Raw genomic sequence first — 24304 nt, 5'->3', positions numbered from 1 at the left:
ACCATACTTATAGTATCTCTTTAGTATATAGCTTAGTCCTTTTTCCATTTCTTTATAAGTCGCCCCTACTTAGTACTATACTAACTTAGCTTGTTATTATATCTTACGCTATTAAGTATCTCTAATATTAACCTAACCTATAATCTAATTAATCTTTAGATTATATTCCTATAACTAAGGCATTCCTAATACTGCCTTATTATTCCCTAATAGTAATATATTAGAAGACATCTTAATTTATTTTCCTTTAATGGTTAACTAAATAGGTCCTATTTTAAGATTAATAATACCTCCTCTATAGGCTATCGGATCTCCTAAAATTATTACTAATAAGTAAGGTTACTTCTTTTTCCTATATAGTAACCCCATTTTTTTTAACTGCTACTAGTAAAATATAGTTCCTTATTACTCCACTATCTATTAATACTTCAAACTATTAATCTCGCCACTTAATTTATAGATTTAGGTATTATCTTTAAATTCCTTTAAGGGTCTAAGGCTCTACTACTAGTTCCCTCTAGTCCTATAAGCCTCTACTTTTCCTAACTACTAGCTACTTAATCCTGTTTATACTTAGTCCACTTTTAGCTAATACTTAGTTTACTTTTTGTCTTTAATATACTATAGACATATATTCTCTAGGTATTCCCACTACTATTATTTATCTAGGTATTTTTCTATAAGGAATCTTCCTAGCTAAAGTATTAAGTCCCCTTAGCTTTATACTTCTACTAGGTACTAACTATATATATACTTAACGTTTTAATATTTTGCCTTATCCGGTGCCTAATATATCCTTACTAGGTATTTCCAGTTCTTATCTTTAGGTGCTCTATATATATTGTACGTATTATCTATATATATAATCTATACTAACGTATAATATACTTAGTGTCTTAGGTTAACTCTTAGTTTATCTTTATTCTTAAGTTTAAACCTCTCTCTTATTAATCTAAGCGTCGCGACTTTGCTTATAGGTACTAAGATTTACCTTTTACTTCTCTAGTCCTCTAACCGCTTCTCTAGATCTTTTAATATTATAATTAAGGCTTCTTTAATATAACTTATAGCCTTTTCCGTAATTAGGTGGTTTTAGATAACCTTTTTATCTAGCTATATATAGAAATCTTCCTACTTATTATTATGCCTTTACCTATACCACTTTTAGTATAGCTACTAGAGTATATACGGCTTATCTATAAGGAAGTATCTTCTTATTACTATATTATAATAGCCTTTTATATATCGTTCCTTAAACCTAGTTAAAATCCCTAAATCCTCTTCTTATTCCAGTTTAATAAGCTACTTAGCTCTTAGTATACCTACTTTAAGCCTATTAGTAATTCTTTATATAGGTACTTTATCCCTTATATAGCCTAGTGCACTAGATCTCTTATCTAGTTTCTAATCTTACTATAAGGTAATTCTTACTTTAAATTCCTCTATAGTTTCTTTCTTTTTACGTCTTATAAGTAGATCTTTAAAGTCTTCTTACTTTTTAATCTCATTAATAGTCCTTATTTATGTGTTAGAATTTTAGTCCTATAGGATTCTTAATCCTAAGCTTACTTCTATCTTAAGCTTTGCTCCTACCTTAGTCTAACTAGGCTTAAATATTCTTATCTTATCTTAAAAGTCTTAAATCTTACTTATCTTGTTTTAAGAATCTTATACCTATAGGAAACTCTATCCCAAGCTTATTTATATATCCTTAAACTAAGCTATTACTCTGCTCTATTAGTTTTTATCTATTATAGGTCCTTAAGCTTGCCTTATCTTATCTTAAGAATTTTAGTTATCTTTTATCTTATTTTAAGAATCTTAAGCCTTTGGCTTTTTACATTTATTAAGTAATAAATTAGCACTAATAGTTATCTGCTTGCTTAATCTCTATAAGATACTCTTCCTTTTATCTTATAAAGCGATAGATGCCGTATCCAACGGTGTTATAATGCCCGTTACTAAACCTTGCTCTATAGCGGTCTTAGTCTTTACTTCTAATATAACTTCTTTAAGGTTTATATGCTTCTAGTAAGCTACCTTTATTACCTTATTATCTGTAAATATTTCGCCTATATTAAACTCGTCGTCTTTAATATCTAATCTGCGTAATAGTTTATTAGTTCCCCTATATTTTAAAGATTTTAGCTCCTATAGCTAATAGCTTATACTATACTTAGCGTCTTTATAAATTTGGCATACGTTATTATAATAAAACGTAAAACTTCTAATTAAATACTCTTTTATTCCTTATAGTATACTATTATCTCTCTATACGTATATGTCTTCTACTATTAGTCTAGTTCCCTTTATTATATAGTAATTCTAACTATCTTTATAATCCCTTGCGAAATAACCTTATTTCCCGCAATTTATATATACTCTATCTTTAAACCACTAACTTTATTATAGAGTCCGCCTAAATATCTTCTACTACTAAGATCCCTAGTTTAGCCTCTACTTCTTAGTCCTATAATTACTAGATCCTTAACCTTTAGGTTTTTATAGTTTTTTACTCTATCTCTTATAGGCTTTTTTAGTACTACTTAGGTCCATTAGCTCTGCGCTATACTATAGTTTTTAACTTAGCTTTAGTTGTTACGTACTCTACGTCTTATATAACTATAGGACTCTATCCTAGCTTTTCTTAGCCTATTCCCTTTAGTAGATCCAATTATTAATCTTAATCGCTTAATCTATTAACTCCTATAGGGTATCCGCATCTTCCATTAGGATAATTATATCTTAGACTTTAGCCTTAAGTCCTTGCTTATACTATACTATAAGCGCCCTATTATTCCACTTAACTTATATCGCTAGCGTCTAAAACTATATTATGTACTTAATTGCTAAGGTTCATTACGTAATATCTTAGAGTTTTCTTTTTACTATAGTTACTACCTTTAGGTCTCCAAACATTTATATAAGTCGCTCTATAAACCCCTCCTAGCTTAAGAACATAAATTATACCTTCTAATTAGTGGTTGTTATTCCGTTTACCTATATTTCTATAAGGTAAGGCTTAAACTATACGAACTGTACAAACTATACGAACTATATAAACTGTACAAACTGTATAAACAATATAAATTATTATTATATTATATAATAACCAAATTATTATATATTCCCATAGATTTCTATAATATACTTTTAAATATATTTATATTATAACTATATAAAATAGAGCTATCTACTTTAGGCATTAAGGGGGAAGCCTCTCGTAGAGGCTCCAAATTATCTACCTGCCTGCCTATCTGCCTACCTACCTACCTACCTACCTGCCTGCCTGCCTACCTACCTGCCTGCCTGCCTGCCTGCCTACCTGCCTGCCTGCCTACCTACCTACCTACCTACCTACCTGCCTGCCTGCCTACCTGCTTGCCTACCTACCTATCTGTCTGTCTGTCTATCTGTCTATCTATCTATCTGTCTGTCTATACCTACCCATCTATGCCTACCTATATGTGCCTACCTGTCTATGTTACCTTGATTCGATCGATCGATTAAATCGTTTGTGTTCGCTGGCTGGTCGTTCAAACGGTTGTCGTGTGGCTCTAGCAGCGGTCGTGTGGCTCTGGCGACGGTCGTCTGGCGATAACGACGGTCGTCTGGCTCTGACGGTCATCTGGCTCCGGCGACGGTCGTCTAGCTCTGGCGACGGTCATCTGGCGACGGTCATCTGGCTCCGGCGACGGTCGTCTGCTGGCTATCGTTCTGGTGTCTTCCTAGGTAGGGAGGATGTAAGGAAGGGTAAAAAATGAGGTGGCTACCTAGGTGTATATAGGGGGTATACTTGGCAGAGGCACGTGTAGAGGCTATCGGGAATATAGCGGGGACCCGATAGTAGTGTGTCGCGCGCACACACACAAAGGCTTTGTGTAGAGCTTCGTGTAGAGCCTCCGTATGCAGAGCTTCGCGCAGAGCCTCGTGTAGAGCTTCGCGCAGAGCCTCGTGCAGAGCCTCTATATGTAGAGCTTCGTGTAGAGCTTCGTAGAGCTTTATGCAGAGCTTCGTGTAGAGCTTCATATAGAGCTTTGTGCAGAGCTTCGTGTAGAGCTTCGTGCAGAGCCTCTGTACGTAGAGCTTCGTGTAGAGCTTCGTGTAGAGCTTCGTGTAGAGCTTCGTGTAGAGCTTCGTGTAGAGCTTCGTGCAGAGCTTCGTGCAGAGCTTCGTGCAGAGCTTTATGTAAAGCCTCGTGCAGAGCTTTGTATAGAGCCTCGTGCAGAGCCTCTGCATCAGGAAATTTTTTTTTAGGCATATTGTTGCAAGCGAAAATTGGGGTCTGCAAAACCTGCGTAAGTCGCAATTTTGGTAATTTGTGGCGATTTGCAGCAATTTGCTATAAACATATAGATAAGGCAGGCGCGTGTATAGGTAGCCTATGTGTTTGTAGCAAATTGCTGCAAATCGCCGCAAATTGCCAAATTTGCGACTTACGCAGGTTTTGCAGACCCCGATTTTCGTTTGCAACAACGTGCCCAAAAAAAAATTCCTGATGATAGGGGTCTAAATCTAAGCTGTTTTCCTTCTTTAAGTATAATTTTATAGTTATATAATTGGTATTCTAATAGCTTATTAGCTTTCTTTTATATAAAAAATACTCTAGTTATCTATAGTACTCTACTAGTACTTTTATAGTAGGGTTAGTATACTTCTTTAGTGCTACGGCCTTCTTAATATCGGCTATTATAATAGCAAAGATTATATATTCTGGTTTATTTAGCGAGTTGTACTAATAGAGTAGCTCCAATTATATAAATATCGAAGGTATTAAGGGAGCTTAAATTATCCTTAGTTTCTTATATAGTTTCTTATTTAGCTTTAGCTTTAGTATTAGATTTAAGTTCGGGTTCTTTAAGTATTCATTTTATAATAGAATACTAGTTCTTTTAATACTTTTATATATTAAGCTTAAGTTTCTACTTAGTTAAAGATAGCATAGTAGTTAGAGTTAGTTTATATAGTTTAGTATTATTTCTAGGTCCTTAATAGATATTAGCGGAAATCTTATATTAGTGGAATTTAGTAAAATTCTTAGGTTAGTAGAATTAGGTAGACTTCTTAAGTATAAGATAAATATTAGTAAGAATTTTAAACTAGTAGATCTTAGTAGGTTTTTTAGATTTTAGATTTAAGTCTAAGTAGTAAGTTATAAGGCACTTCTATTTATAACGGGAAGTACTAAATAAAAGCTTAAAGTTGTTCTAATTAATAGTTACCTTATATAGCTTTATCTAGGATTATCTAAGAATTACTAAGTAACTTAAGGTAGCACCAAAAGCCTAATTAGTTCTTTATACTTTAGGTATTAGAGTTTTAGAAATACTATATAGGTAATACAGCCTAAAATAGTGCCTTTACTATTAAATCTAAATATATTAATATACCAGTTAAGGGGGGTTAGGGTAAAACCATTATCTTATAGAAAAATCCTATTAATAAATCCTATTCCGCTAGCTCCTATATTAATTAGAACTTAAGTATTAACCTATTAATTTTTCTGTTAAAGATAATAGTTAATAGTTATACTATAATCCTAAGAGTTAGAGTTTATAATATCTAAAGCATTTAATAAGATCCTAAGGCAGAGCTATTCTAAAGAGTGACTTAGCTCTAAGACCTTCCTTTTAGAGGTAATTAGGACGGGGTTTTATAGTATATTAGTTATAGCTGCGTCCTTATAAATAGTGCTTACAAAAAGATAAGTTAGAATTAGATAATAATTAGGGTTAGTAAATAGGGCTTAGTTAAGGCGATCGGTTATTATATCAGTTATTTATATATATATTTAGGCCATTAGAACGGAATAGTATCTTAAAATATAAGCTTTGCTTCTGCACTAAAAATAAAAGCCTAGCTTAATGCGTTAATCTTATTTAACAGACCCTAATAAGGCGTACTTAAGGTATCCAGTATTAATATCTATGGCGTCTAGGTCCTTATAAGTCTTAAGCGGCTTAAGGGTAGAATATTATAGCGGATAGGCAGTAATAGTATTTAGTAGCTTAGCTCCTATTAGAGATGCCTTTATTTTAGGATTTAAAGATTCTATTAAATAACTAATTAAGGCAGATTTATTCTATCTAGTCTCTTTAGCATAGTAATAGTACTTAATAAAGTATAACGAGAAGTTCTTAGAGCATTATATTGTGGGAGGGTACGACCTCTCTTAGATGGAAAGTCACAGTGCTGTCGGTCTGTCTGTCTGTCGGTCAGTCGGTCAGTCGGTCGGTCAGTTAGTCAGTTAGTTAGTCAGTTAGTCAGAAAGGAAGAAAAGAATGTATTCCGTGGGTTTGTAATATATAAGGTAAGAAGGAAGAAAGCCGAAGGCTTTATAAATACAGGAAAATGCTAAGACACTAGGCGTCGTCTAATCTACACCACTACAATATTATTATATTTAGTTTTCTTTATATTATAGTAGTTTGGTTAGGGTTTATTAGCAAATTGTTTATGCCTCCTAATAGCTCCTATTAGGGTTGCTAGGATCTCTAGAAGATATTTATATTTAACTTCCTATTAGGAGCCTATTAGAAGGCCGCCCGGACTATATAGATTATTAGGACCTCTAGGACCATTAGGACCATTAGAACAATTAGGACAATTAGAACAATTAGAACAATTAGGATAATTAGGATAATAATTAAAATAAAAGAATACTAGATTTTAAAATAAGGTATATTAATACTTTAGTATTTATAGTAGTTAAAATATAATTAGTTTAATTTTAGGCCCTATTCTATATATAGGATGCTTTAAGCTATTTAAATAATCTAAATAAATCCTTCCTACCTACCACCTATGTCTATATCTATGTCTACTTAGGTATTTAGCGATTAATTAAGGAGATAAGGGGTAAGGCTCTCGCAGAGGCCCTAAATAGTTAATTAGTAGTATTCCTAATAATCTGCTAGCCGTGTACTAATTTCCTAATTAGGCTTAATACTTACCTGTCCTGCCTATCCTACCTATTTATGCCTAGCTATTTATACCTACCTATCTATACCTACCTATTCCCGCCTATCTATAATTTAAGGGAGAGGTCGGCCCGATTAAAAGCCCTACTTAATTATATTAATTATATTAATTATATTAATTTAATTGCGATTAATTATATTAATTATATTAATTATATTAATTTAATTGCGATTAATTATATTAATTTAAATTGTTCTCTATAGGCGTTTGCTAGCTATATATTTAAACGGTAGTTATCTAGGGTACCTCCCTAGAAGGCCTTAATTTAATTTAATTTAATTCAGTAATAGGCTAATATTAAGGCTCTAGTTTGATTCGATTAATCGATTTAATTAATCGTGGTATTTACTAGCTAGTTATTTAAATATTTATCGTTTAGCTTTAGCGACGGTCGTCCGGTTCTAACGACGATTATTTAGTTTTAGTAATAATTCTTTCTTACCTATTTACCTACCTACCTATCTACCTACCTACCTACCTACCTACCTACCTACCTACCTAGTTCTTTATAGTTACTAAAGTATTAAGCCTTAAGTAATAACTAAAACATTTAAATAAAAATTAAAGACTTAAATTTTATAAAATAAAGCTTAAATTAAAGGTAAAGTAGTTTTAAAATATATATAATTATTAAAAGCAATTAAAGCTAGTATATAATAATAAGTATATAAAATGTTAGGTAAAACCTAAGTAGATAGTTATATAGCCGTAAGGTATAGGCGACCCTAGGGCAACCTAGGGGTGACTCGCCCGTAAGGCACGTGCTCTGCATATACCTAGGGAAAACCCTTCCTACCTCGTATATAGACTCCTCCTTTTCCCTTAAGGATTTGTCTCTGTCTATATAATATACCTATTATTCTATTATTAGACTCCCTATCTATATCCTTACCTTATATTCGAATTCTTACTAATCCCCTTAGGAGGATAGCCAGTTTAATTTTTCTATAATACCTCTAAAAAGAAAACCAACGCCTATACCTAACGGTAATACGCTGGCAATACGACCGCAGAACGCTTTAGGATCTAGTGCAGACGAAACCGCTAGAAGTATACTAGTAGCATCTAAGCCATTTTCTAAATCTTAAAACGATTAGACATTTATAAACGCTAGAGACTAGTTTAACTTATATACCTAGGCTTAATAAAAGCTTAGTAAGGTTACTAGCGTCCTACCTAATACCGCTAATATAAAGGAGCTAGATAAGCTAGCTAAGAAAATAGCTAACTTATAGAGCATTATTAATTCAATAAAGCCCTCCTATCGCCTCTTTAGTAAAGAGTATAAGTTACGTAGCGAATATATACGCCAAATAAATCTTAACGCCCTAGTTAAGAAGTCACCACCTAATATTAGCGGTACTACTTAACAGCATTTTGACCGGTAGATTACCGTAGTTAAGAACCGATTTAAGGTTAATGACGCTAACTACGATTGTAAGTAACGCACGCGCTAGGCTATTAAAGGTCTTATAAAAGAGAAGATAATTACCTAACTAGTTTATTGCCGGTTAGGCACTAAGGATAAAAATCCTTTACTATAGGATGAATTTAAGACTATAGTCCAAGACTAGATTAGGAACCCTATAGTAAGACGCTTTAATAACGCTATAATGTACTATACGGCTATTATAAAGGAGAACTAGAGGTTTAACGTCTTCCTAGACTATATATATAGCTTAGAGGACCTCTTCTTATATACCCCTTTTATTAATCCTAAATAATAGGTAGACTTCTAGTTCTTACGTCTCCTAGCCTACCTATAAGCAGAGCTCTTCCGCCAGAACTTCACCTAACGGGTAAAAACCGCTAAAGACCTCTTTAACGAAATCCGCTATATAGAGCAATTGCTTAATACTACAAAGCTCGCGGAAGATCGCGTAAGCGGTAGCGGCAAATTATCGCGTATAAAGCGCGGTTATAGTATAGGCTCCGTAGACTTAGGCTTAAAGAACAGAACCTAAAAAGGGCGACGCTTTTCTAAGTAAACTCCTAGGGAGACCACCTAAAAGCCGGATGGCTTAGGGGACCCCCTAAACGCCAGTGCTACGTAGGCAAGTCAAAGGACCGCAGGCGGCCACTATAAGGAACACTGGAAGCAGGCTAAAGAGAAGTCAGCTTAGGCTTTAGAAAACCCAAGGCCCTAGTAGCGTATCTCTCTTAACTGCAACTAGGGCCTAATATAAAGGGAGAGAAGAAACGCATTGTGGTATATATCGCGATAGATACGCCCTAGGGCGAAGTCTATATACGTACTTTATATAATAATGGGTGCTAAATCAACCTTATTAATTAAGATGTCGTCCGTAGATTTAACCTACCTATACGCTATGCGCTATATTTACATAAACCTATTACACGTTTCCTTAATAGCAACTAGATAACAATCTAGGATGCTTATAATCTAATAGTTACTACTAGCGACTTCTAGGGTACCTCTCGCACCATCGGCTCGCAGACCTTTTAGGGCGGCTTATTTAATAGTTATAATATAGTTCTTAAATAGGATTGGCTCGCGGAAGTAGATCTATTAATTAGCTTCCGTTCTAGATAGTTTGTCTAGGGTACTTCAGACCCTAGACACCTCTAAATAGTTACCTTTAACGCTCTCCTAATAGATATTAAGGCTAGTAAAACAGTCTATTCGCTATAGCTAGAAGACTCCTTCTCTACGCCGGTTATAAATATAATAGAGAACCTATTATTATTAGCAGCGAGTACCTATATAGACCCTCCGGACGTAAAGACACCAGTTATAAATATAGTAGAGAACCTACCGTCACTAGCAGCGAGTACCTATAGAGACCCTCCGGTGCCGGCGCAGATTACCTATATATAAGGGGGAGGTAATCAAAACCCTAAAACTATTAAGTATACTATAGCAGAGCTATATACACTCTTTATATAAGCATACTTGCGAAACGTATATTGGCTGCACCCTTCTCTCCACTAGCTCCTAGAAGTACACTACTATATAATAGTCGCTTCGACCTCTATAGCCCCCGGCCTACTAGAGGTATATAAGGAGGAAATTAATATCTTCTCTAATAAGCTAGCAAGCATACTACTGTAGAACTCTGAGTACGACTATGCAAATGACTTAGAAGAAGGTAAGACGCCACTGCAAATGCCCCTCTATAACCTTTTATAAAAAGAGTTATAGATCTTACAAGAGTACCTAAATAGTGCTCTTAAAAAGGGCTAGATTAGGCCTAGTAAGTCGCCTACTAAAGCGCCTATCCTCTTTATGCTAAAAGCAGACAGTATAATACGGCTATACGTCGACTACAGACGCCTAAATAAGATTATAATTAAAAATCGGTACCTTTTACTGCTGGTCGGCGAGCTTTTTAATAGGCTTAGCTATGTGAAGATATTTACAAAGCTAGATCTTTGTGATGCGTACTATAGGATTTGTATTAAAAAGGGAGATAAATGGAAGACTATATTTAAGATACGCTACGGTTACTTTAAGTACCTAGTAATGCCCTTTAGTCTTACTAACGCCCCTATAACTTTCTAGAGCTACATTTATAAAGCTCTAGGAACCCTAGTAGATACTATTTATATAGTTTACCTAAATGATATTTTTATCTACTTAAATAATAAGGATAAGCACGTTAAGCATGTTAAGTAGGTACTGCGACAGCTCCGCGCTTAGGGCCTATATACTAAACTATTAAAATATATCTTTTATATTAAGAACGTTAAGTTTCTAGGCTTTATTATTACCCCTAGGGGTATTATAATGGACCCTAACCGCGTAAAAGCTATTAAGGAATGGCCTAAGCCTAAGTCCTATAGAGACATCTAGGTCTTCCTTAGCTTTACTAACTTTTATAGGCAATTTATCTGGAACTACTCAGATACCGTATACCCCCTACACGCATATCTTATATAGGCATATCGCGACCCGACGTTAGATAGGGAGAAGAAGAAAAAGCGTAAGTTAAAAGGGCCTACTAAATGGTATTAACCCTAGTCCTGGCCTAATAACGCGTAGTAGGCGTTTTATAAGCTACGCGCTGCGTTTATATAGGCTCCTCTACTTTACTACTTTAACCCTAATCTACCCCTAATAGTGATTACTAACGCTTCTAACTATACCTATAGCGGTATACTTCTACAGCCTTTATAGTAGGGAGATTAACTCTACTGGCACCTAATCGCTTATTATAGTTAGAAGCTTACTAGCCTAGAAGTATAGTATAATACGTATAATAAAGAACTACTTACTATAGTGCAATGCTTTAAAATATGGCGCTATTACCTTAAATACGCCGCGTATGTAACGCGCGTGCTCTGTAATTATAATAATCTTAAGTACTTTATAACCACTAAGAGCTTATCTACTTACTAGGCCTAGTACGCTAAGGAACTAGCTAAGTTTAATTTTAAGATTAAATATAAGCTAGGTAAGATAAATCCTACTAATATACTATCTTAGCGCCCGGATTATACTAAAGGCTTTAAAAATAGCAGTAAGAGGACAATCCTTAATGCTATGCTGCCTATATTATAGCAAAAGTTGCGGGTTATAGGCCTTATAGGCGGCCCTAGTGCTACTACACTAAACCAGCGAGTAGCATACGTGCAGTATATAAGTGACTCTTGCGAACTTAGCGCCGGCGGACCAGAGCGTCCTGCCATTCTCTTTAAGACCACCTTAACCGGCCTAATGGCGCTTAACCCTAGGGAAGACCCCTTAGCTTAGGCTATGGTCCCCCATAATAACCCGGCGAGCCACCTGCGTATTATACGTTACTTTACTAGCACCAACTTTACGTAAAGTCTCGTGCTACAGCAAAAGGTAGTAGTAGCTGCCTTAGCCGAAACGGCGTTTACAGAACACCCCCCTAAGTTACTAGTTAATTTTATTTATAAAGTATAAAAAAGGGACGCCTTTACACGCTCTATATATAATTAGTTAACCTAAAAATAAGTTCCCGCTAGTAATAAGGACTATACCCTTAATAATTAAGGACTCCTAAGGTAAAATAATAAGGTCTAGGTGCTGAATTGCATACCACTATAATAGGAGATCCTTAAGCGAAATTATAACAATCCTATGGGCGGCCACTATGGTTTTAACCGTACCTTTAAGGTAATCGCGCGGAAGTATATATGACGGCGCTGGGGCGCGTCACCTAGTCAGGGGTTCGCTTAGGACTTGGCATGTGTATATAGACCACCTTCTCTTACTCCTTAGCTTAATATCTTCGTAATACAGCATTCGTTCACTTCTCCTTGCAAGCATTCATTCAAGTCTCTGTCGAGACATTTATTTGATAATTCGAGCCGTTACATTATATTAAGCTCCCTAGTTATACGCAGGCTGCGGTATCTCAGGTCTCAGGTTCCGTATAGGCTAATCGTGCATGCATGCGAGCGACACCTATAGCTTCTCTTAGGTTTACCCCAGGCTCGCGTTTCTTCTTCTTTATTATCATTATCTTCTTCTTCTACGATGGACCCAATGCAGGCTTTTGCAGACTTACAGGCCCAGGTCGCACAGCTGCAAGCAGTGCTGCCAACAATCAACAGATTTGATTGGAAGTTTAATCAGTCTGAGCGTCAGTCCAATCAATCAAATACAAGATCAGATATTAATTAAGCCAATCAAATAATTAAACCAAGGTCAAATAATTGATGATTAATTAATGGCCTCGGTTAATAGTTTATCCGGTTTCTTTAAATTTTTTAAATTACCTACCATCATCTTATATAATGACTTTATTACCTTCTAAGGATAATATAAGTTTAGATATTAACGAAATTTCTTAATTATCTAATTCTAGTTTACTTAAGACTACCTCAGAAGCATCTTAGCCTACTTAGACCTTATACGCCTACGCTTTTAACATTTAATTTAATACTCTTAAATACCGCGGCTAGCTTCTTTAGGATATATAGTATCGCTTACGTAATAAATGGGTACTAAATATAAAGGCAAAGGTTTCCTAGGTTTATTAGTATAGAGCTAATCTATAAGCAAAGGACTACAAGAAGCTCTAGCTCTATAAGCGCTGCTATTAAAAAAAGGCTTACGGTACCTAGCTCTTTAATGCAGTCTCTACCTTATTAATTACATCTCATTTAAAAAAGACCTATGGAATAACTGGAGCCGGCGGGGATTTTAACTTTATCTTGTTATAAGGACAAAGTTCTATTTACACAGGCTTTATATAACGTGGTCTTCTTCCACCACCATTTAATGATCTTAAATATAAAAAGGACCTTATTAACACAATTATTACCTACAACCTTAGCTTTGCGACTATTTAAAATATACAATTTTAACAGCTTCTTATTTCTAGCTAACCTAAGATTAAAGCAATCCTTCTATCCTCGCATACTATAATTAGGGGCTAGGTAATAGATGCATTTCAGTCAAGGAAGACACAGATTAAGGACAAGATTTTATATACAAAAAGCAAAATCAACCTCTTACTTAATGGCTGGCGCTTTCTAAATTATAACGAGTATATAGCGATATACGCTTACTTTATTAGTGAGAAGTATAAGCTTAAGCACTGTCTTCTGGGTTTCCGGAAAGTAAATAGAGCAAAATCTAGCTAATTAATTGCAGAAATTATAGCTAATGTCATTAATAACTACGAGATTGGCTAGAATCTTGGGGCGTTTATAATAGATAATGCTACGGATAACGATACTATGCTAAAGGAGCTAGCAACTCGGTTTAATATTAATGTTAGCTATTCACGCCTATAATATCTTAGTTATATCATTAACCTAGTTATTAAGGCCTTACTATTTAGTAAGGGCATTAGTAAGCTTAAGCGGAAGCTAGCCGGTGCTTTATACAATGAAGTATTTAAAATTTAGAATAGTATAGGCCCGATCGGCAAGCTCCATAATATCTATATCTATATTAACTATAATTTAATAAGGATAATAATATTTAAAGAGTGCCAGGAGGAAGACTTCTAATATTACCAGCTTCTTACAGATAGAGGAATTCGGTGGAATTTAACTAAGGCTATAATTTCTTGTGGTATATCCTGTTTCTTTTATTTATATAATAGTACTAGAGCATATTACCTGCCATATTGCCACCATATCGCTGCAATATGCCGTATATTGCCATTATAGGTTACCACTAAGGGTATTATACTACGCGCTATTTCTAGGCTCTTTGCGGCCGTAATATGCGGTATAAGTTACCAGCTAGCAACTTATACCGCATATTCCTATAGCAGCGCTTATAGTAACCTATATAACTTAAGCATACTACATAATAAGCCTTAGCGGTCAGCTATATATATTTGTTTACATCGGTCTTAGCAACCCCTTCTTCTTCTTAATTTAGTATTATAAAGATAGCAATTATTTAAGGCTCGGTTCAGAGCCATTCATTTAAGTTGTCACAATTTATATTGGCTATTATACTAATAAATGCTAGCAATTAAACTACGTACTACTATTACCCTTTACTAAACCCGCTAGAAACTTCTAAACTAGTAGGGTGCCTATAACCTTTAACAAGACTTTCTATAAGAGGCCGATTAGGAGGACCTAATTAGGTGGCAAAAAATACTAGTTTCCTTTTAGGAGCTTTATAAACAAGAGGAAGGTTAAGTATAGATAGTTAGTTAAGAGGGACAATATAGCGCACTATAGAGAGTTCTCCATGGTATGAACTTTATGTATAATGTTCTTAAGAAGGCGTAGAAGGAGATTAATAAGTCTAATGCCGATTTTGAACGAACTGAGCACTATAATACTGGTATTAACACGGCCTGGCTAAAGCTTAAGAAGTACTTTAAGCTAATAAATTTCTCACCTCTTTACGTTGCGGCTATTGTCCTTTACCCTATACGGCGATTTAAGTACTTTGAGGATAAGTAGGCAGAGCATCTAAGTTGGGTTAAGACCGCAAGGAAGACATTTAAAGACCTTTTCCTAAGTTATTATGAAAAGGTTCCTAATATTAATTCCGCCTTTAACTTTAAGAATTAGCCAAATAATGTAAAATTTTCCTACCTTGTATACAACAAATTCTTAGTTAATTACCTATTACGGAAGTATTATAAGCAGAAAAAAAAGGATATGGATAGTCTGGAGCTTAATACCTATCTAAGGTCTTTTAATTACCGGCTTCTATTAATTAAGGACCCGCTTATGTAGTAGAAGGAACATTAAACTAATTTTCCTATCCTTGTACGTATGGCATTTAACATATTCTTAATACTAGTAATAAGTAGTAAGGTAGAACGCGTGTTCTTAGCGGCCAAAAGGCTTATTACGGATAAGCGAAATTGCTTAGGAGTAGAGGTTATAGAGGCTAGTAAGTGTCAGAGGCACTAGCTAAAGGTAGATCTTGTAAATTAAAGCGAATTCTAGCGAATTCTTGCAATTAATGAGCTCAATATCTTACCTTTTGTTCTTTCTGCTACTGCATCGCGGCACGTTGCTAGGACAACCCCCTAGCCAAATAATTGATTGGAAGTTTAATTAAATCAGCCGTCAATCAGGCTAGCTTCAATTAAATACGGCCTATGCGTCAATCAATCAAATATCCCGCCAATTAATTAGGATATTTGATTGTTGGCAGCACTAGCTGTAAGCCGAAGTCCAATTTTTACGTTCTATAACGACCACCCCCTTCCAACTAAAGCCCTCCCTTCCAGACCCCAAAAAGTTCAACGGACATTCTCATAAATTTAATACTTGGTTGCTATTGATTAAGGCAAAGTTACGGGTTAATAGTGCGGCTATTGGCGATATAGTCGCGCAGTTCTACTACGTGTACTTAAATCTCGATAGCAGCGTATAGGCAATGGTTCTCCCCCAGCTTGGATAGGCAGAAAAGTCGAATACATGGGATTACAATACAATTCTTAATTAGTTGGTGCGCGTCTATAATAACCCAAACAAGGTGCAACAGGCAGAGGATAGGCTACTGTCCCTACGGTAAGACAACGATTTAGTACCGACCTATATATCAAAATTCGAACGCGTTCTATACGAGGCAGACGGGCAGAATTAGCCGGATGTTAACAAGATATTGATATTTAGGAACGGGCTAAGCACTACCATCCGTAGCAGGCTTAATCAGCAGCTCAACCTACTAAAAAAATACCCTGATTTTGTTCGAACTGTTCAACAGCTAGCTGGCCGATTGTCTTCTTATTCTACGGTATAGTCTTCTAGCAATGGTAACGGCAACGGCAACGGCAACTACTATCGCGGAGCAGAGCCTATGGATATCGGTGCTATTAGAATTAACGTAATTGATACCCCTATCTCCGCACGACCTATCTCCGCACGATCTACTCCCCTACAATCTACTAGTTCCCCCACGGGACCCCGCGCTCGGTCTATGTCACCAGCTTACAGAGAACGATATAGATTGGAAGGACGTTGCGTACGCTATGGTGCACATGACCACTGGGTTAAAGATTGTCTGCTAGAGCCGTTTAAGAAGCAGATTAGTATGACAGCCCTCCGCAACTATAACCAGGCTCTCCAAAAACAGGCTCTCCGCGATCTGGCTACCTATAATTAGGAATTTGAATTAGAATCGGATTTGGATATGGATAAGGAAATTGGTCGGTTATAAAGGGGTGAGATTTAATCCATTTACTGTATGTAAGATAGACAAGCACCTAGAGAATAAAGCCTAAGGGCAGGCTTTTTCAAAGGGGGGGGGTGATGTGACGGCGCTGGGGCGCGTCACCTAGTTAGGGGTTCGCTTAGGACTTGGCATGTGTATATGGACGTGGCCTTACCACCTTCTCTTGCTCCTTAGCTTAATATCTTCGTAATACAGCATTCGTTCGCTTCTCCTTGCAAGCATTTATTTAAGTCTCTGTCGAGACATTTGTTTGATAGTTCGAGCCGTTATAGTATACTTGGAACGGCCTTACCTAGGACCTCTATAAATACCTAGATAATTATAATGCCTACTAACACTCTAAATCGCGCCGCTATAAACCCTATAGTGAGCTGCAGCCTCTCTAGGCCCCTACCCGAGCCTAGCGGTATTATTTACTTAACTTTATTACGGATCTCCTAGAGTCTAAAACTCCTAATAGCGTAGAGTATAACTCCGTTCTTGTCCTTATAGACTATTTTATAAAGCTAGTATACTACTATCTAGTATATAAGATAATTAATACTACGCAACTCGCAGAACTCTTATTTAGAGTCTTTGTATAAATAGGGCCTCTAGATAATATTATCTCTAATAGGGGTAGTATATTTATAAGCAAATACTAAAGTACTATATACTACTATCTCCGCGTTTAATATAAACTCAGCACTATATTCTACTCGTAGATAGATAGTTAAATAAAGCGTTAGAACTAGGAGCTTAAGGCATATCTACGTATATTTACAAACTGGGAATAGTCTAATTAGGCCTCCCTACTTAAAGAAGTAGCCTTTGCCTATAACTTTAAGGTCTATACCATAATAAAGCGTTCCCCTATTAAGCTCGCCTATAGCTAGCTACCAAACGTCCTAAATAGAGTCCTAGATAGCGTCTAAGATGCCTAGTAAGGTAGGGAGGGGTCTAAGTTAACAAATATCCAACTTGTAGAGACGTATCTATAACGCCTACGCCTTACATATAAGGTAGCGGCGGCGTTAATAATGCACGCCTAAAAGCTTTAGGTAAAATACTATAATTATTACCACCTAGCTAAATACTTCGCCGTTAGTGAACGAGTCCTGCTCTCCTCTAAGAACATCCATATAAAACGTCCCTATAAAAAGCTTAACTATAAGTTTATAGGACCGTTTTAGATNCTAGAGNGNNTANGGNAGNAAGNATATAAGCTANAGCTNCTACCTANTATNGNANNGCTCNACCNAGTCTTCTATATCTCCCTACTAGAGCCTTATAGGTTATACCCTAGGTTTTAACCCCTAGCAGTAGAAGAGCTTAAAGAAGGTAGCTGGGAAGTAGAAGTAATTATCGCCTATTAGGATTGTGCTGGACAACCGCAGTACCTTATTAAATGGCTAGGATAGCTAAATAAGTATAATAAATAGAAATATAAGATAGAACTTAAGAATTGTTAATAACTGCTAGATAAGTACCGTAAGCGGGACACCCTAGCCTTATAGCTAAAGCGCAGGCAAAAAGTAAGCGCCGCTGTTAAAATATAACCTATATTAAAGCGGAACAGAGGACGTCTAAAGGGATTAAAAAATAAGTAACGATTGCTGTAACTTACAGGTAAGGCTACGGTGTATACCAGCAATAAAGCTTAATTTAGAAACCACCCTTCCTAGACCTAGTCCGTTACTCTATACTAGCTAAGCAGATTATTTATATATTAGAGAATAGGCCCGTTTATAACTAGGGTCTATTTAACTAAGGTTTATAACCTACTAGTAACCCGCTAGTAGTAACCTATACTAATAACTTATACTATTTCACGTATATATTACGTAGATAACGTATAAGGCTAAAATATAGGTTAATAGCGGGTCTAATGGGTATATAGCCTTACTGTCCTAATCTAGCTGTATGTAAATAACCTATAACCTACCCGCGAAGTATATACGGCGCTACGCCGGTATAGTATAAGGCTAAAGTAGGGTTAGCGGCGGATTTAATAGGTATATAGCCTTACCGTCCACAAATCTGGCTATATGCGAATAACCTATAACCTACCCGCGAGGTACTAGCGACCTGCCTATATAAGCGAGCTTTAGAATATTTCTAGTCCACTAAATTTAAGCGATGGTATTAAGCTCTACTAGCTCTACCTATTAAATGGACTAATTAGGATTTTCCATGCCGGGTATATAAAATCGCTACTAGCTCGGTTAAATGCGAGGGAGTCTTAGTAAGGCAAATCTGACTAATTAAACAACTTTGACTGCCGGTCGAAGTTCTTTAATATCTTCGCGCCGCGCATATATACTACCTATCTCTCTATATATAAAAATCAAGACGCTCTTTCCCCTCTAAAAATTTTCCTTACTAAGGTTTTTTATAGGGTTTTATTAAGGCTTAAGTATATAAAGGATTGGGGACGACCCTTTTTAAAGGAGGGGGCATTATTAGGTAAAACCTAAGTAGATAGTTATATAGCCGCAAGGTATAGGTGACCTTGGGGCAACCTAGGGGTGACTCGCCCGTAAGGCACGTGTTCTGTACATTAAGAAAAAAAATTTTAGGCGCGTTGTTACAGCCGAAAATTAGGGTCTGCTTAACTTGCTTAAGTCGCAATTTTAGCAATTTGCGGCGATTTGCAGCGATTTGCAGGCTACTTTATATAAATTGCTAAAATTGCGACTTAAGCGACTTAAGCAGACCCTAATTTTTGGCTGCAACAAAAATGTAATAAAAATATAATAAAAATACTATAAAACTGTATAAAGCGCTATATAAAGCTCTATACGAAGCTCTATACAAAGCTTTATACGAGGTTCTATATAAGGCTCTATATAAAACTCTACGTATAGAGGCTCTGTATAAAGCTCTATACAAAGCTCTATATAAAGCTCTACACAAAGCTCTATATAAAGCTTTGTATAAGGTTTTATACTAGGGTTTATATAAGGCTCTATATAAGGCTCTATATAAAGCTCTATACAAATCTCTATATAAAGCTTTATACAAGGCTTTACGTAAGGCTTTATATAAAGCTTTATATATAAAGGCTCTATATAAGGCTCTATATAAGGCTCTATATAAGGCTCTATATAAGGCTCTATACAAAGTTCTATACAAAGCTCTATATAAAGCTCTATACGAAGCTCTGTATAAAGCTCTATATAAAGCTCTATATAAAGCTCTATATAAAGCTCTATATAAGGCTCTATATAAAGCTCTATATAAAGCTTTATACGAGGCTCTATATAAGGCTCTATATAAAGCTTTATATATAGAGGCTCTATATAAGGCTCTATATAAAGCTCTATATAAAGCTCTATATAAAGCTCTATACGAAGCTCTATATAAAGCTTTATATAAAGCTCTATATATAAAGGCTCTGTATAAGGCTCTACGCGAAGCTCTATATATAAAGGCTTTACGTAAAGCTCTATATTAGGTCCCCGCTATATTCCTAATAGCCTTTATATATACCTCTACTAAGTATACCCCCTATATATACCTAGGTAGCCACCTTATTTTTTACCCTTCCTTATATCCTCCCTACCTAGGAAGACACTAAAACGATAGCCAGCAGGCGACCGTTGCCGGAGCTAGATGACTATCGCCGGAGCTAGACAACCGTCGCCAGTGCTAAACGACCGTCATTAGAGCTAGACGACCGTCACCAAAGCTAAATAACCGTCGCCAGAGCTAGACGACCGTTGTTAGAGCTGGACGACCGTCGTTAGAGCTAAACGACCGTCGTTAGAGCTAGACAACCGTCGCCGGAGCCAGATAACCGTCGCTAGATAACCGTCACTAGAGCTAGACGACCGTTAGAGCCAGACGACCGTCGTTAGAGCTAGACAACCATCACTAGAGCTAGATAACCGTCGCTAGATAACTATCGCCAGAGCTAGACAACCATTGCCGTCACCAGATAACCGTTAGAGCTAGACGACCGTCGTTATTACTAGACGACCGTCGCTAGAGCTATACAACCGCTGCTAGAGCTATATAACAACCGTTTAAACAACTAGCCAGCGAATATAATAAACGATTTAATTAATCGATTGAATTAAGGTAATATAGATAGGTAGGTATAGATAAGTAGGTATAAATAGGTAGGTATAGATAGATAGATAGATAGATAGACAGATAGACAGATAGATAGATAGGTAAGTAGGTAGATAGGTAGGTAGGTAGGTAGGTAGGTAGATAGGTAAGTAGGTAGGTAGGTAGGTAGGTAGGTAGGTAGGTAGGTAGATAGGTAGGTAAGTAGGTAGGTAGATAGGCAGGTAGGTAGATAATTTAGAGCCTCTACAAAAGGCTTCCCCCTTAATGCCTAAAGTAGATAGCTCTATATTTTATATAGTTATAATATAAATATATTTAAAAGTATATTATAGAAATCTATAGGAATATGTAATAATTTGGTTATTATATAATATAATAATAATTTATATAGTTATAATTTATACAGTTCGTACAGTTTATATAGTTTATATAGTTTATATAGTTTATATAGTTTATACAGTTCGTACAGTTTATATAGTTCGTATAGTTTACGCGCTATTTATTTATAGGGTAGCAAAAAGCTAGAATTAGTTTGGTAGTTAAGCGTTTTGCTGTAATTTACTAGCAGATGCTGTAATTTTGTTGCGAAACGCGCGGTTTACGCGAATCGCTAACGACCATATACGACTACGCAAATCGCATAGTTTGCAGCAAATTGCCGCAATCTGCAACAACGCGCCTAAAAAAAAAAATCCTAATATACGTGCCTAGGGAAAACCCTTCCTACCTCGCACACAGACTCCTCCTTTTCCCTTAAGGATTCGTCTCTGTCTATGTCAGGTGAAACCTAAGTATATAGTTATATAGCTGCGAGGCATAGGCGACTCGCATGCGACTCGCCTGTAAGGCACGTGCTCTGCACGTGCCTAGGGAAACCCCTTCCTTACCTCGCATCTCAGACTCCTCCTTCTCCCTTAAGGATTTGTCTCTACTTATATAATATACCCTATTGTTCTATTATTGGACTCCCTATCCATATCCTTACCTTATATTTAAATCCTTACTAATCCCTTTAGGAGGATAGCCGGTTTAATCTTTTCACAATACCTCCGAAGATAAGATTAACGCCTACGCTTAATGGCAATACGCCTACAATATAACGGCAGAACGCCTTAAGGTCTAGTACTAGAAGCACATTAGTAGAATCTACGCGACCTTCCAAATCTTAAGACAATTAGATATCTACGAACGCTGGAAACTAGTTTAACTTATATACCTAGGCTTAATAGGAGCTTAGTAAGGTTACCAGCGTCCTACCAAATACTACTAACCTAAAGGAGCTAGATAAGCTAGCTAATAAAATAGCCAACTTATGGAGCATTATTAATTCAATAAAGCCCTTCTATTATCTCTTTAGCGAAGAGCATAAGTTATATAGCGAACGCATATAACGAATGAATCTTAACGCCCTAGTTAAGAAGTCACCGCCTAATATTAGTGGCACTACTTAACAGAAGTTTAACCGGTGGATTGCCGCAATTAAAAATTAATTTAAGATCTACGACGCTAACTATAACTGCGAGCGACGTACGCGCTAGGCCATCGAAGGTCTTGTAAAAGAGAAAACAGTCGCCTAACTAGTGCATTACCGCCTGGGCGCTAAAGATAAAGGTCCTCTACTGTGGGATAAACTTAAGACTATAGTATAAGACTAGATTAAGAACCCTATAGTAAAACGCTTTAAAAATGCTACTATATACTATATAACTGTAATAAAGGAGAACTAGAAGTTTGATACCTTCTTAGCCCATATATATAGCTTAAAGGACCTCTTCTTATACACCCCTTTTATTAACCCTAATTAATAGGTAGACTTTTGGTTCTTATGCCTCCTAACCTACCTATAAGCAGAGCTCTTCTGCCAGAACTTTGCTGCACGGGTAAGAACCGCTAAGGACCTCTTTATAGAAATCCGCCGTATAAAGTAACTGCTTAACACTATAAAGCTTACAGAAGATCGCGTAGTTAGCAGTAGCAAATCCTTGCGTTTAAAGCGCGGTCGTACCTTAAGCTCCGCAGGATTAGGTTTAGAGGACAAAACCTTAGGAAGGCAACGCTTTCCCAACCAAACTCCCGGGGAGACTACTTAACAGCTAAATGGCTTAGAGGACCCCCCGGACGCCGGCGCTACGCATACAACTTACACGAGGAACGCAGACAGCAGCCGTAGCAAAGATCACTGGCAGCAAGCCACCCAAGACTAGGATAACGCATACCCCTAAACGCACACCTTGCGCAGGCGCATCGCGACCCGACGTTAGAGAACGAGACGAGGACACCACATACCCTAAACGCATATCGTGCGCAGGTATATTGCGACCCAACGTCAGATGCCAAGACCAGGACACCGCATACCCTAAACGCACATTATGCGTAGGACATCGCGACCCGACGTCAGATTCGGATACCGCATACCCCTAAACGCATACCTTACGCAGGCGCATTGCGACCTAACGCCAGATGGGGAGAAAAGGAACGCATTGTGGTATATATTGCGATAGATACGCCCTAGGGTGAAGTCCGCCTACGTGCTTAATACGACAATAGGTGCCAAATCAACCCTTAATGCTATATAAAAGTTACGGGTTATAGACCTTGTGGGCGGTCCTAGTGCTACTACACCAATAACCTGGCGCCGGCGGACTAGAGCGTCTTACCATTCTCACTAAGACTTTGACTAACCTGTGGCGCTAGACCCTTAGCCTAGGCGACGGTCCCCTATAACGACCCTGCGAGTTACCTTACTAGCACTAGCTTTACGCAGAGCCTCGTGCCACGGTAAGTAGTAGTAGTAGCTACCTTAGCTAAAATAGCTTATAGAATACCCCTGAGTTACTAGTCTATCTATAGAGTATAAGGGACGCCTTTATATGCTCCACACGTGACTACCTAGGGGCGAGCTCTTACTAGTAACACTTAAGGACTCCTAAGGCATAATAAGGTCTAGCCTTATTAAGGACCTCCGTAAATACCTAGGTACTACAATACCTGCTAACGCTTAAATCGCACTACTATACACCTTATAGTGAGCTGCAGCCCCTAAGGCCCCTATATAAGCCTAGCGGTATTACTTACTTAACTATTACGGATCTCCCTAAGGCTAAGACACCTCCTTGTCCTTATAGACCGTTTTATAAAACTAGTATACTACTACTTAGCCTCGCAGCTAAAGCGTAAGCGAAAAGTAAGCGCTGCTGCTAAGATATAACTTATATACTATTCTATATATATGCTATATAGAGAACGCGTAAGGCTAAAGCAAGGTAGTGGCGGTTTAACGGATATAGCCCACATCTTAATTTGGCTGCATATAAGTAACCTATAACTTACCCGCGAAGTATATACGGCGCTATGCCGGTATAGCGTAAGGCTAAAGCAAGGGTCAGCGGCGGGTTTAACTGGCATACAGCCTTACCGTCTATAAATCTGGCTGTATGCGAATAACCTACGACCTACCCGCGAGGTACTAGCGACCTGCCTACGTGTCGACCTGAGTCGGGTGTCATGCCGCCGACTCAGTTACCTACTCCTTGACTCGGTCACCGACTCAGTCACCGACTCCCTATTACGTACCCCCCCCCCCCTATACCTGCATCTACCTTATGTATATATAGCCTCTTTTTCTTCATAGATCAATCGACACACGAGTTCTTCTTTTCTTATAATCGG

This window comes from Cenococcum geophilum (assembly GCF_001692895.1).
Source record: "Cenococcum geophilum 1.58 unplaced genomic scaffold K441scaffold_4, whole genome shotgun sequence".
Lineage (NCBI taxonomy): Eukaryota > Fungi > Ascomycota > Dothideomycetes > Gloniales > Gloniaceae > Cenococcum > Cenococcum geophilum.
Note: the sequence above shows the minus strand (reverse complement) of the source record.